The 10,395-nt window shown below is 53.4% G+C and overlaps 1 pseudogene; it reads right to left on the reverse strand.

Annotated features, from left to right (window-relative positions):
- Nucleotides 1-9,062: 9,062 nt before the first annotated feature.
- On the reverse strand, nucleotides 9,063-10,039 carry LOC134524764 (olfactory receptor 6F1-like; annotated as a pseudogene).
- Between the last annotated feature and the right edge of the window lie 356 nt (nucleotides 10,040-10,395).

The following is a 10,395-nucleotide window of genomic DNA, read 5'->3' on the forward strand; positions in this document are numbered from 1 at the left end:
CCTGCTTGGCAAGATGCCCTGGGAAACTTCCCTGGAGCACAGCGGTCCCAGGAGAGCTGGCTAACCTTCACGGAGAGCCTCCTCAGAGCACGAGGATGGTCCTCTGCAATGTGGACAAAAGAACGCAGCTGGAGTGGAAAACTGCAAGAGATGTAAAGGGAATCAAGAAAATTGTCTCTGAGCCTATTGGCACCAAAAGGATGAATAAGTAGATGTGGGCTTATTGCTTGGTTAAAAAGTGGATCTGGTGACATGTGTCATGGACCTGATGCCTCTTTCTCCTCAGGCCTACCACATGCCTGCATGTCCCCACAAACTCTATGGGAATGAAGCAGCTCCCACAGTAGAAGAATAAGGAATTAAGGATCTTTTACTACCATATGGACAAACACAAGTTCATGGGATCACTTGAGATGCATCCAAGGGCATCCAAGGAGCTGACTGGACAGTATCTACCCCGAGCAAATACTCTTAGGAGCCTTCTCGACATGCATGAAAGGCAAGAAGGGGATTGGGAGCAGCTGACATGGTCTTACTGAGGACAAATGATGCCTCACCAACCTCATTGCTTTCCATGAGGAGGTGACAGGCACTGTGGGAAGGGGAGGGGCACTGCCTGGGGTGTGCCTTGACTCCATCAAGGTCTTTGACATAGCCTCATGGGTGCACACCCATACACACACCAAGGTATGCACACTCACAGGCATGCACACACCCCGACACGTGTGCTGATGGGGGATTTTTATTGTATCTTTTGAGGCAAATGAAACACATGCTTATGCTTAGATTCAAAAAAAAACCCCACAAAACAAAAACCAACCAACAAACAATGACCAAATGATGAATGTATTGGACAGAGTCTTACCACAATATGCAGTTCTACAAGGAGTTTGCAAAGATGAGTCAGAAGCCAATTCCTTATATACACTGGCAGAAGCACAGGTGTCAACTGTCATAAGTGATCTCCCTAAGGGTGCTGTGGGGGTGTGGGACCAGTCCCAGATCTGTAAAGTCACTGGTGCCTCAGTGATGAGTATTCACAGGGCAGCAGAGTGTGGCACACCTGGGACAAGCCAGACTCCACACAGGCTGCAAACAATGAGGCTGGGGCGCCTGAAATTATAATAACCCAGTAAGAAAGGCACTCCTCCTCTTCAAAGCATTCCTTAAAAATGTCATTTATTAGTGCTAAGACTAGAAAGAAAGAGATGATAATATAGGTAACCTTACATCCCTCGAGACGCTGGGAACACTGAGCAGGTCCCATTCACAGAAGAGTTGCCCCATTTTGGTCTGTTGAGTTTTAGAGCCTTTTCTTCAAAGGAAACAATTCCATTCATCATTTTAACTCTCAAACACCACGACTCTGCCAGTTGTTTATTGCATATGAACAACTACGAGCAGCTTTCCCATCCTTCTTTCTTAGGGTGTAAATCAAGGGGGTTGATCATGGGAGTGAGAAGGATGCAAAGAAGAGCCACTGCTCTGCCTAGTGACCCTTTGGAGGGGGTTCCTGTGTAGGTGGAGACACACGTGCCATAGAAACAGGCCACAGCAGTGAAATGGGAAGCACGGGTTGAGTCAGCTCAGTGCCTGCCTTCTGCACAGCAGAGCCACAGGACGATTCTTGCTCTGCACCTGTAGAGAAGTGAGGATGAAGTGGAAGCAGCAGAGGGTCACCTCACCAATACCAAACATGATGACATCCTTGTTGGCAGAAGTGCCAGCACAAGCCATGTCCAGGAGGAGGGGTGGCAGATGACTGAACTGGTGCATGTGCCTGGGTGCACAGTAAACCAAATGGGACATGATTATTGTAGGCAGAGCACACAGGGAACTGGCCAGTCCTGTCACTGCCACCAGCCAGACGCACACAGCTGATGCGTGATGGCCCGGTAGCACATTGGGGTGCAGAGAGCCAAGCAGTGGCCACAGGACATGGGAGAAGTACAGCTGGGCCATGCAGCACTGCAAGGAGATGGGTTTGTTCCCTGGCATGAGGAAGCCCTCCAGCACCTTTGGAAGGAAGACACCGGAGAAGAAGCTTTTTGCCTTCTGTTGTGCTGAGCTGGACATTGTCAGCTGTATTTCCCTCTTGGTGGAGGACATGGCTGTGGGGATTTCCATCCTTCCACTTGTACACTTTTGTCAAGACATCTGGATTTGCATGCAGGAAATAAGATATGTAGTGGCTGCCAAGAAACATTTCTACTGATCAGAAGGGAAGAGATTTACATGTAGAAGAAACCTCTCCTCCCCGAATGGCACCCAGTCCCTGAGCACAGATTTTCTGTGGGGGCCAACAAAGCAGTCACGGGCTCTGCACTTACCTACACCTCTCTTGGAAAGTGCACCCAGTCCCCTCATCCTTGCTGATCTTCTCATTCCCCTGCATGCTCTTTATGGGAACAATTTGATCTCCCTCAGAAATACACCGTTTCACTGTCCCCATTTCTGTGCTGACTGCCCTCACTTCCCACAGGTTTAACTCCAGTTTCCAGCCTCAACTCATTCAGCAGAATGAGTGACTTGGGAGCATGGGTGACTTGACAGCATGGGAGCTCCTCAGCAGGGTTGGCAGTCCCCGCTCCCTGCCTCTCCAGGCCAGGACACAGCTCCTTTCCCCAGTATTAGGGAGTTCAAAAGGATGGGGATTGCTTTCTGGGCAGGGAGAAAGGATGAGGAATCTTGTCCACCATGTGCTGGCCATCCCTGGGTGCAAGTTTCCAATGCGGTGTTGGTGGTGTCTGGGGTGGGACGCAGTCTTCTCTTATGTCCATGTCAATGCCAAATGGACTTGTACAGCCCATTGACCTGATGCCATGTCAGGCAGGGGCTAAGACCTTGAATCAAACAGGTCCTGAATGAAAGGAACATGAAGCCTGAGGTTGCTGGTGAGTGGAAGGACAGACCCTGTGGCTTGCATCGGGAAAGCCAAAGAGCTGATAACTGCTTTGGTCTTTCAGCCTACAAGGACCTTCATGTCCCACACTGGAATCTCGGTCTGAGTGCCCAGCAACTGCCGCAGGAGGGTACAGACATTAGATTTGAGGCCACATCCACCAAAGCCTAGTGCTGTCCCAGAGGGGTGTCGGTCCTCTTTCCGACACGGGGTGTCAAGGCTGTATGGAGTTCCTGAGCCCATCTCCCCTCCTGAATGTTTGTCTTCCTGGACTCAGGTCCAACCAGGAGACAGTGCAGCCAAGGCTTCCCCCACTTGGAGTGTTGTTCCTCACTCCCAGCAGAAGGAAATGAGTGGCTGCTGGTTCCAGCCTCTGGGCTCGGAGAGAGCTCTGGGAAGCTGGTCCATGTGCTGGGCCAAGGCCCCACTGCCGTGCCAGGCTGCAGCTGGTGCTGTGCAGGCTGCTTCTTGCTGGAGGACGGGAAGAGTCCATTTCCCAGCTGGGCAAAGTAGTGCCCCTCCAGAGTCCTGAGCGCTCTGAGTCTGGGCGAGCACCCGAGCAGCAACGGCAGAGGGCTGAGCCCCGGGGTGGAGCTGACGGCGGATGGCAGGAGCAGAGAGGAGAGGAGGAGGTGGAGAGGAGGCGGCGCGGCTGGAGCAGAGAGCCAATGCTGGCGACGGGCAGCGGAGCGGCGGAATGCTGAGGTGCTGAGGCGCAGGTCTGGCAGGGCTGGCAGCACTGCTGCAGGATGCATGGGGCTGGCGGCAGTGCATGGGGCCAGGGCTGTATCCGGTGGGTTCCCCGGGGAGCCTAGCTCCAACTCTTCCCTCTCCTTCTTCAACGTGTCTTTCCCCCTCCTGCCTCTCTGCCATCCTTTGTGTCTCCGAGTCTCCCCTTGCTATTTTCCCAATGTCTTCATCATTTCTGTCGGTAGACCTGCTCTGCATTCATGTCTACCTTTGCATGCACCCTCTCCTTCCCCTGTTCATTCTACAGTTCTTATTGCCCTCAATATAGTACTCTGTCCTTTGCTGTAACACCCACTTCCCCTCTTGGTCTTCTCTCTCCATCCATCCATCCATCCACTGATCTGACTTTTATTTAATCTCCGCATGCATAAATTTCAGCTTACCTCCCTTCCACCTCTAATCCCTCTGGACACCCACACCAGGATCACTCTTGATCTGTGTTGGTAGGCCCGTGTCCCCATCTGTTCCTGTCCTGTGTCACTGCTACAGTTCCTGACAAATTCTCTGCTTCAAGCACCATCAGAGCTGGACCATCTTTAAGAGTTTTTGTCCTTTCGTTCTCCTTTCCCAGCAGCATCTGCAGGAGGAGCTCAGGTACAGCAGCAGCAGGTGGCAGAGACCCCCGAGGGCATCAGCATCAACATCACTTGCTCGCACCCCAATATAAATTTTCATGACTACATCCACTGGTACCGTCAGCTCCTGGGACGAGGCCCCGCACTGCTCCTGAGCACTCTCAAAGACTCCAAAGAGCTGCGGGACCCGCCGGGGCGCCTGTGGGTGTCGGCAGAGCGCCGCTCCAGCGCCCTGTGGCTCGCCCGGCCCCGGCGCGGGGACGCGGCGGTGTATTACTGCGCCCTGGGAGACACGGGGAGAGGAGCCGGGGCTGCGGCCGGGCAGGAACCGGCGCGGGCGGGGCCGGGCGTGTGTGTCGGGGCCGAGGGGACCGTCCCGGACGGGCCCGCCAGGGGGCGCTGCCGCTCCGCCCGCCGGGGCCGCCTCGCCCCAACCAGCCCCTCGCCCCGGGCCGCTTCCCCCGCCCGACCGGTCCCGGCCCCGGCAACCCCGCGCTCCCAGCGGGACGCACACAGAAATCCCCCGCCACACTGCCGCCGCCGCCGGGGCAGGAATGGCGCCGGGAGCGCTGGCCGTGTCCGGCGGGGCCCGGCAAGGAGCGATGGCAGCCGCCGGCCCCGCTGGCGCCCGGCCGGGAGCAGCGCCTTTCTGCTCCGCACAGGGCGGCGGGCGGCAGAGATCCTCCTGCCCACGGGCAGCCGCCCAGCCCTCGCTCCTGCCGCACGGACCGCCCACTGCTGCTGCTGCTCCACGGGCAGGGGCCGGGGATCTCTTCCACCCCACTCACTGGCGTCATTGGGGAGCAGAGGGCAGCCCACCATCCTTCTGCCATGGCCTCGACTGAACAACAGGACAGTACAGGCCTTGTGGAAGTGTGGTTGTGAATGGGGGCTGAGGAGCCCTGCTCCAGGCAGCAGACACCAGAAGACATGAAAATCAAGTAGGCCTTTTGCTTGCCTGGGTATTGACGTTCTGGGGCTCAGGGTGGGAGAAGCGTCTGGAGGCTGTGGGTAATGTGGGTACGTGAAGGGACACAGAAGGACTGCCTGCACAACAGAGAGCTGGGTTGCCATGTCCTCCCCCTGCCAGAGTGAGGCAGTGTGTCTGTCCCTGTGCAGCTGGTTTCTGGAGCAGATGCTCTTCACAGAGATGTTTCTCTTCAGGTTCCTCCTCTATGGCCAGAGGGGAAGGGAAAGAGTGTGTGAAACCTGGGTCCAGGCACTTCAGAGTGTGCCTGGTCCTCTCTCCATCCAGACAGTCCCAGGGACAGGGTGGACATGGGTGGGTGCAGGGGTGCCTTCTCCCTCTCCTGCAGAGCTGGGTGCAGGCCTGTGCAGCTGGCTAGGTGGTGGGTGTCAGGAGAAGTTCTCAAGGGATCTTTGTTCTTTAGATGGCCACTACTTAAACCGTGATTCTTTTATGTCTCTAGAGGGCTGCCTTGTGGTAGAGGTCGGGGGACAGGCCCAAAGAGGCCTGGCTGGAGCAGCAGGGAGAGAGTTTTGCCCCACCCTCTGGGCTGTGGTTTGGAGGCCTCTTTGATCAGTCAGAGGTAGAAGAAGAGGTGAAGGTGCAAGCCTCGGGTCCCTCATGCTCGCACGTCCCTGGGCAACCCCTGAAGAGAGAGCGTGACATGGCCCTGATTTTCCTGTCAGCCCTGGTGGGACTGGCTGACTTTGGTGAGATGTGACTTTCAGGCTGGGGAGACTGAGGCAAGAGTTTGTGCATCTGGTGGTGGAAGGGAGGAGATGTGAGTGCTGACTGCCTGGGATACCTGGGAATGTATCCGTAGGGAGATCAGGGGCTGCATAAGGGTACAGCAAATAATCTGGGAGATGTCAGGAGTAATGGGCGTCAAAGGAGGAACAAGACCTCACCTGAACTTTGCAGCTGCTCAGCATTCCTGAATGTGCTGCTAATACATATTAAGCCTGAAAAGAGGGAAAGGTGCTGGGGAATGGACCAACGTGGCATAGAGCAGCTTCTCTGCTGTTTGTATTGGATACAATGCTACCAATCTCTGTAGGGATGGCTATAAACGAGAAGCTGCAGAACAAACAGGGACAAACAGCTCATCATTTCTGAGGCTAGAAAAGTGAGATGGACAGTGGGGACAGTGAGCAAGCTGATGAAGTGGTAGATGGACAGGTCCATTGGCAAGCAAAGCTGAAAGCCTTTTCTGGCTTTACAGGTCATGCCCAAAAGGACTCTGTGCTCCAGTTCCCAGCAGAAATGACCATCCAGGCGGGATGCAAGGCAACGCTGCACTGCAATTTCTCCACCAGGGATTCCAATCCCTACATCTTCTGGTACCAGCAGCACCAGACCCAGTCCCTTCAGATGCTGCTACGACTAAGCAAGTAGAGAGCTCATGAGGCATCAGGGAGGTTCTCCTCCACACTGTCTGCAAAGGACTCCCAGGTGCTTCTGCATGTGCGAGACACCGAGCTCCAGGACAGCGCTGCCTATTTCTGTGCACTGAGCCCACACTGGTGCCCACAGCTGGCAGCAGTGCACAGAAACGTGGGGGTGCTCTGAGGAGCAGTTCCCTCCCTGCCACTGCTTGCATGGAGCTCTGAGCTCAGCCTGCCCAGCAGTGGCACCTGGGGCTGTGGTGAGGGTGGGCCTCTGCCTCCCCAGCCTGTGCTGCTGTGAAGCACATGCCAATGTGACTTTTACAGCTGTGTCTAGATCCAGGGTCTTTGGTGATGAATAGAACCCAAGAAACCTGACTTGGGCAGGACCATTGGAGGCTAAACCATAAAGAAGCCAAACCAGGCTTGTAAATGCCCTCTGCTTAAAATAGCTGGTACAGTGGCGTGAGTCCTCAGGGCAAGTAACCTATCAGCTTGTGTGCTTCTTCCCTTTCCCTGTGGCTCCACTGATGGCCACAGCTGGAGAACAAAGCTTGTGGTAGGAGGCACAACTGCTCTTATGGTTTTGCCACATGGCCATAGTAGCCCCAGAAGGGAAGAGCCCTTCCTTGCCCCATATGTAGGCATCATCAAGTGTAAAAGACCCATCAGCCAGATGCTGAACAAGATTCTCTGGTTAAACCCTTCCTGCACTCATCCACTGCCAGAGAGTGGTCCCACTCTTTTTCATGTCTCTTTTCCTTCTCAGGAAAACCAGCAGTGCTCAACTGGGAGGAACCCCTATGTCCCCGAGCCCATGCTGGTTTCTCTGTCCAACAACTGGTAATCACATCCCAGTGATCTTCTTTCCTGCCATAGGCAACAGGAATCATTCTGGGGATCCATTCTCAGGTGATCCCATCCCAGCAATGCATGTGGAAGCTCAGGTGGAGGGTGCTGACTTTCCAGGTGGACCCCACCCTATGAACTGGAGTCTGTTGCTCATGAAGCATCATCCACTTCACCTGAGAAAGCCTAGGCTAGATTGCAGTTGTCCTAGTGCTGCTGCAGGATGGCCTGCCTCTCCCAAGTGATGTGGGTCTGCTCTGCCAGCCCTGTTGCAGGCTTTGAATGCCCCTGTTTATCTCAGAGGGCTTTAGGAAGCATTGATGGGGAACTGACAGGAGCCTTCAGTGTTCCACACTCCTTTGTGTTTCAGGTCCCTTGGACACTTCAGGTCCTGCTTTTGATTGCTCTCCAGGGCTGCAGAGTGCTTCAACACTCCACAGACACAGTTCTCCCCCAAAAGCAAGGAATGACAAACAGTGATGGCTACCTGGGGACACACCCAGGCTCAGGTTCTTTTCTCCAGCCTCAGTGGTCTGTCGCAGGGATTTTCCCAAGTGCCCCTGAGAAAGAGAGCACAGCTGACAAGGGCAGGCATCAGCCTGTCCTTGGCACTGGTGCCTGGGTCTGGCTGCAAGTCTAGGAGCCAAGTACCCAGCACAGGTGGACACAGGAAAATTACCTCCAGAAGCACCACTGCTTCCACAAGGGAGGCGCAGATGTTCAGTATGGATTCAATCATCTCAATGGAGAGCTCTACACTCAGGTGAAGTCAGTCCCACACTGATCTTAAAGGTGTGTCTGCCATCTTGATGCCTCCTCCTTCTGAAGTGGTCACATGGACTCCCTTCAGTGTCCTTGTGCAGAAAGAAGAGCTTTGAGAACATGATGCCTCAAATGAAAATTGGAAGGGGGACAAGCAAGTGCCCTTTGGAAGTGCTGACGTCCTCCCAATGAGTGTGAGAAGAGAGTTGCTGCCCAGGCAGCCTTTCACAGTTCTGCAGTTTGGGGACTTTGCCAATCTCATTGAAGTGTTTCCACAACAAAGCCCAAAACGGGTGGCACGATGGACTGTTAAAAGCTGATGTGGAGTTTCAGATGTGGAAATGTCCTGACACATCTAGCATGAAGCATAGTGATTTGCATATTTTTAATTAAATATTTTAAAATACCTTAAGATACAGGATTGAGGGAAGGAGAGGGAGTGTAAATTTTGTTGACTGACTTCTGTTAGGAATAATGGCTATAGGTAGAGATACCAGACATTGCCAAATTTTCTGTTGAACCAGAGCATGATTCTCTGAAACAGCCACGGGATTGGGACATAAATCCTTCCAGAAAATGTCAAACTAAACAGAGAAATACATGCCCCTTTCCTAAAGCAGTGAGCCAGCTGCTGGGAATAATTTAGGGGACACAGGTGAATCCCTGACAAAATGAAGCCCTTGGCAAGCTGGAATTCAAACCTGTGGGAGGACTACTCTTCCAGTGTTCTGTTGGAGAGCTGTTTCTCAATGGTATTTGTGAGCTGTGAGTGGAGTGAAATGGGCTCAGTGGGAAACTGGTGGCAGGGTAGAAGTCGTGGGAGGGAGGGGATGTACCTGTTTGCTCCCACTGAGGCCCTTTGAAAAGTCACTTCACTTGCTCTGGAAGGCCCACCATGAGAACAACTCATCTTTGTTTCTGAGTGTGTAACTGAAGGGGTGCAACAAAGGAGTTACAAGTGTGTGAAAGGTGTTCACGAGTTTGTTCATATCCAGGGAGTTCTGGGCCGATGGCTTGACATACAGGAACATGGTGGAACCATACCAGATTGTGACAACACTGAGGTGGGCGGAGGAAGTGGAAAACACCTTTTTTTGACCATGGGTTGACATGATTCTGGGCATGGAAGAGGTGATGTACACGTAGGAGAGCTGGGTAACCACACAGGGGGCCACCAGAACAGTTTAGGAGGTAAGGAACGTTGCTAGCTCCATGGGCCACATGTCACTGCAGGAGAGGGCAAGGCAGGAATCTATATCACAGAGGAAATGATTGATGACATGTGGCCCACAGAACGTCAGCCTGGATGTCAGAAAGGCCAGCAGCGAGACAGACAGACAGCCTCCCAGCCAGGAGCTGAGCGCCAGCCAAGCAGAAAGGACACTGCTGATGAGGGAGCTGTATCTCAAGGGGTAGTGTATGTCTAAGTAGCGGTCATACGCCGTGACAGACAGGAGAAAACACTGATGGAGCCTAGGGAGAGAAGAAAGAACAACTGGAGGATGCACACACTGAAGGAGATGGTCTGGCTACTCCCCAGCATGACTCCTATGGCTTTGGGAACAACACGAGTGGTGTGCCAGATCTCCAGAAAGGGGAGATTACAGAGGAGAAAGTACATTGGGGTACAGACGTTGCTGTTCGTCCACATGAGAGCTATGATGGATGCATTGCATGTTACTGTCAAGGAGCACGTCAGTGCAAATACCACCACAAGGGAAACCCAGAAATGCCACGTGCCTGGGAAGCCAAGATGGATGAATTCTTCCACAGTTGTCCCATTTGCTATGTGTCCCCCAGGATTGAGGTTCATCTGCAAAGACAGGAAAGTTTCTGGGAGAGTCTCCATGCCTGTGCTGGTCCTTCAGATGCCACTAGGAGTGAAACTAGAACAAATGATGCCTCACCAACCTCATTGCTTTCTATGTGGAGGTGACAGGCACTGTGGGAAGGGGAGGGGTACTGCCTGGGGTGTACCTTGACTTCATCAAGACCTTTGAAATGCCCTCATGGGTGCACACACATGCACACCTAGCTATGCACACTCATAGGCATGCACACGCATAAATATGTCTGCTGTTGCGGAATTTTATTGTACCATTTGAGGCAAATGAAACACATGCTTATGCTTAGATTTACAAAAAAAAAAACAACCAACCGACCACCAAATGGTCAACGTATTGGCCAGAGTCCTACCACCATAAG

This window comes from Chroicocephalus ridibundus, chromosome 17 (genome assembly GCF_963924245.1).
Source record: "Chroicocephalus ridibundus chromosome 17, bChrRid1.1, whole genome shotgun sequence".
Taxonomy (NCBI): Eukaryota; Metazoa; Chordata; class Aves; order Charadriiformes; family Laridae; genus Chroicocephalus; species Chroicocephalus ridibundus.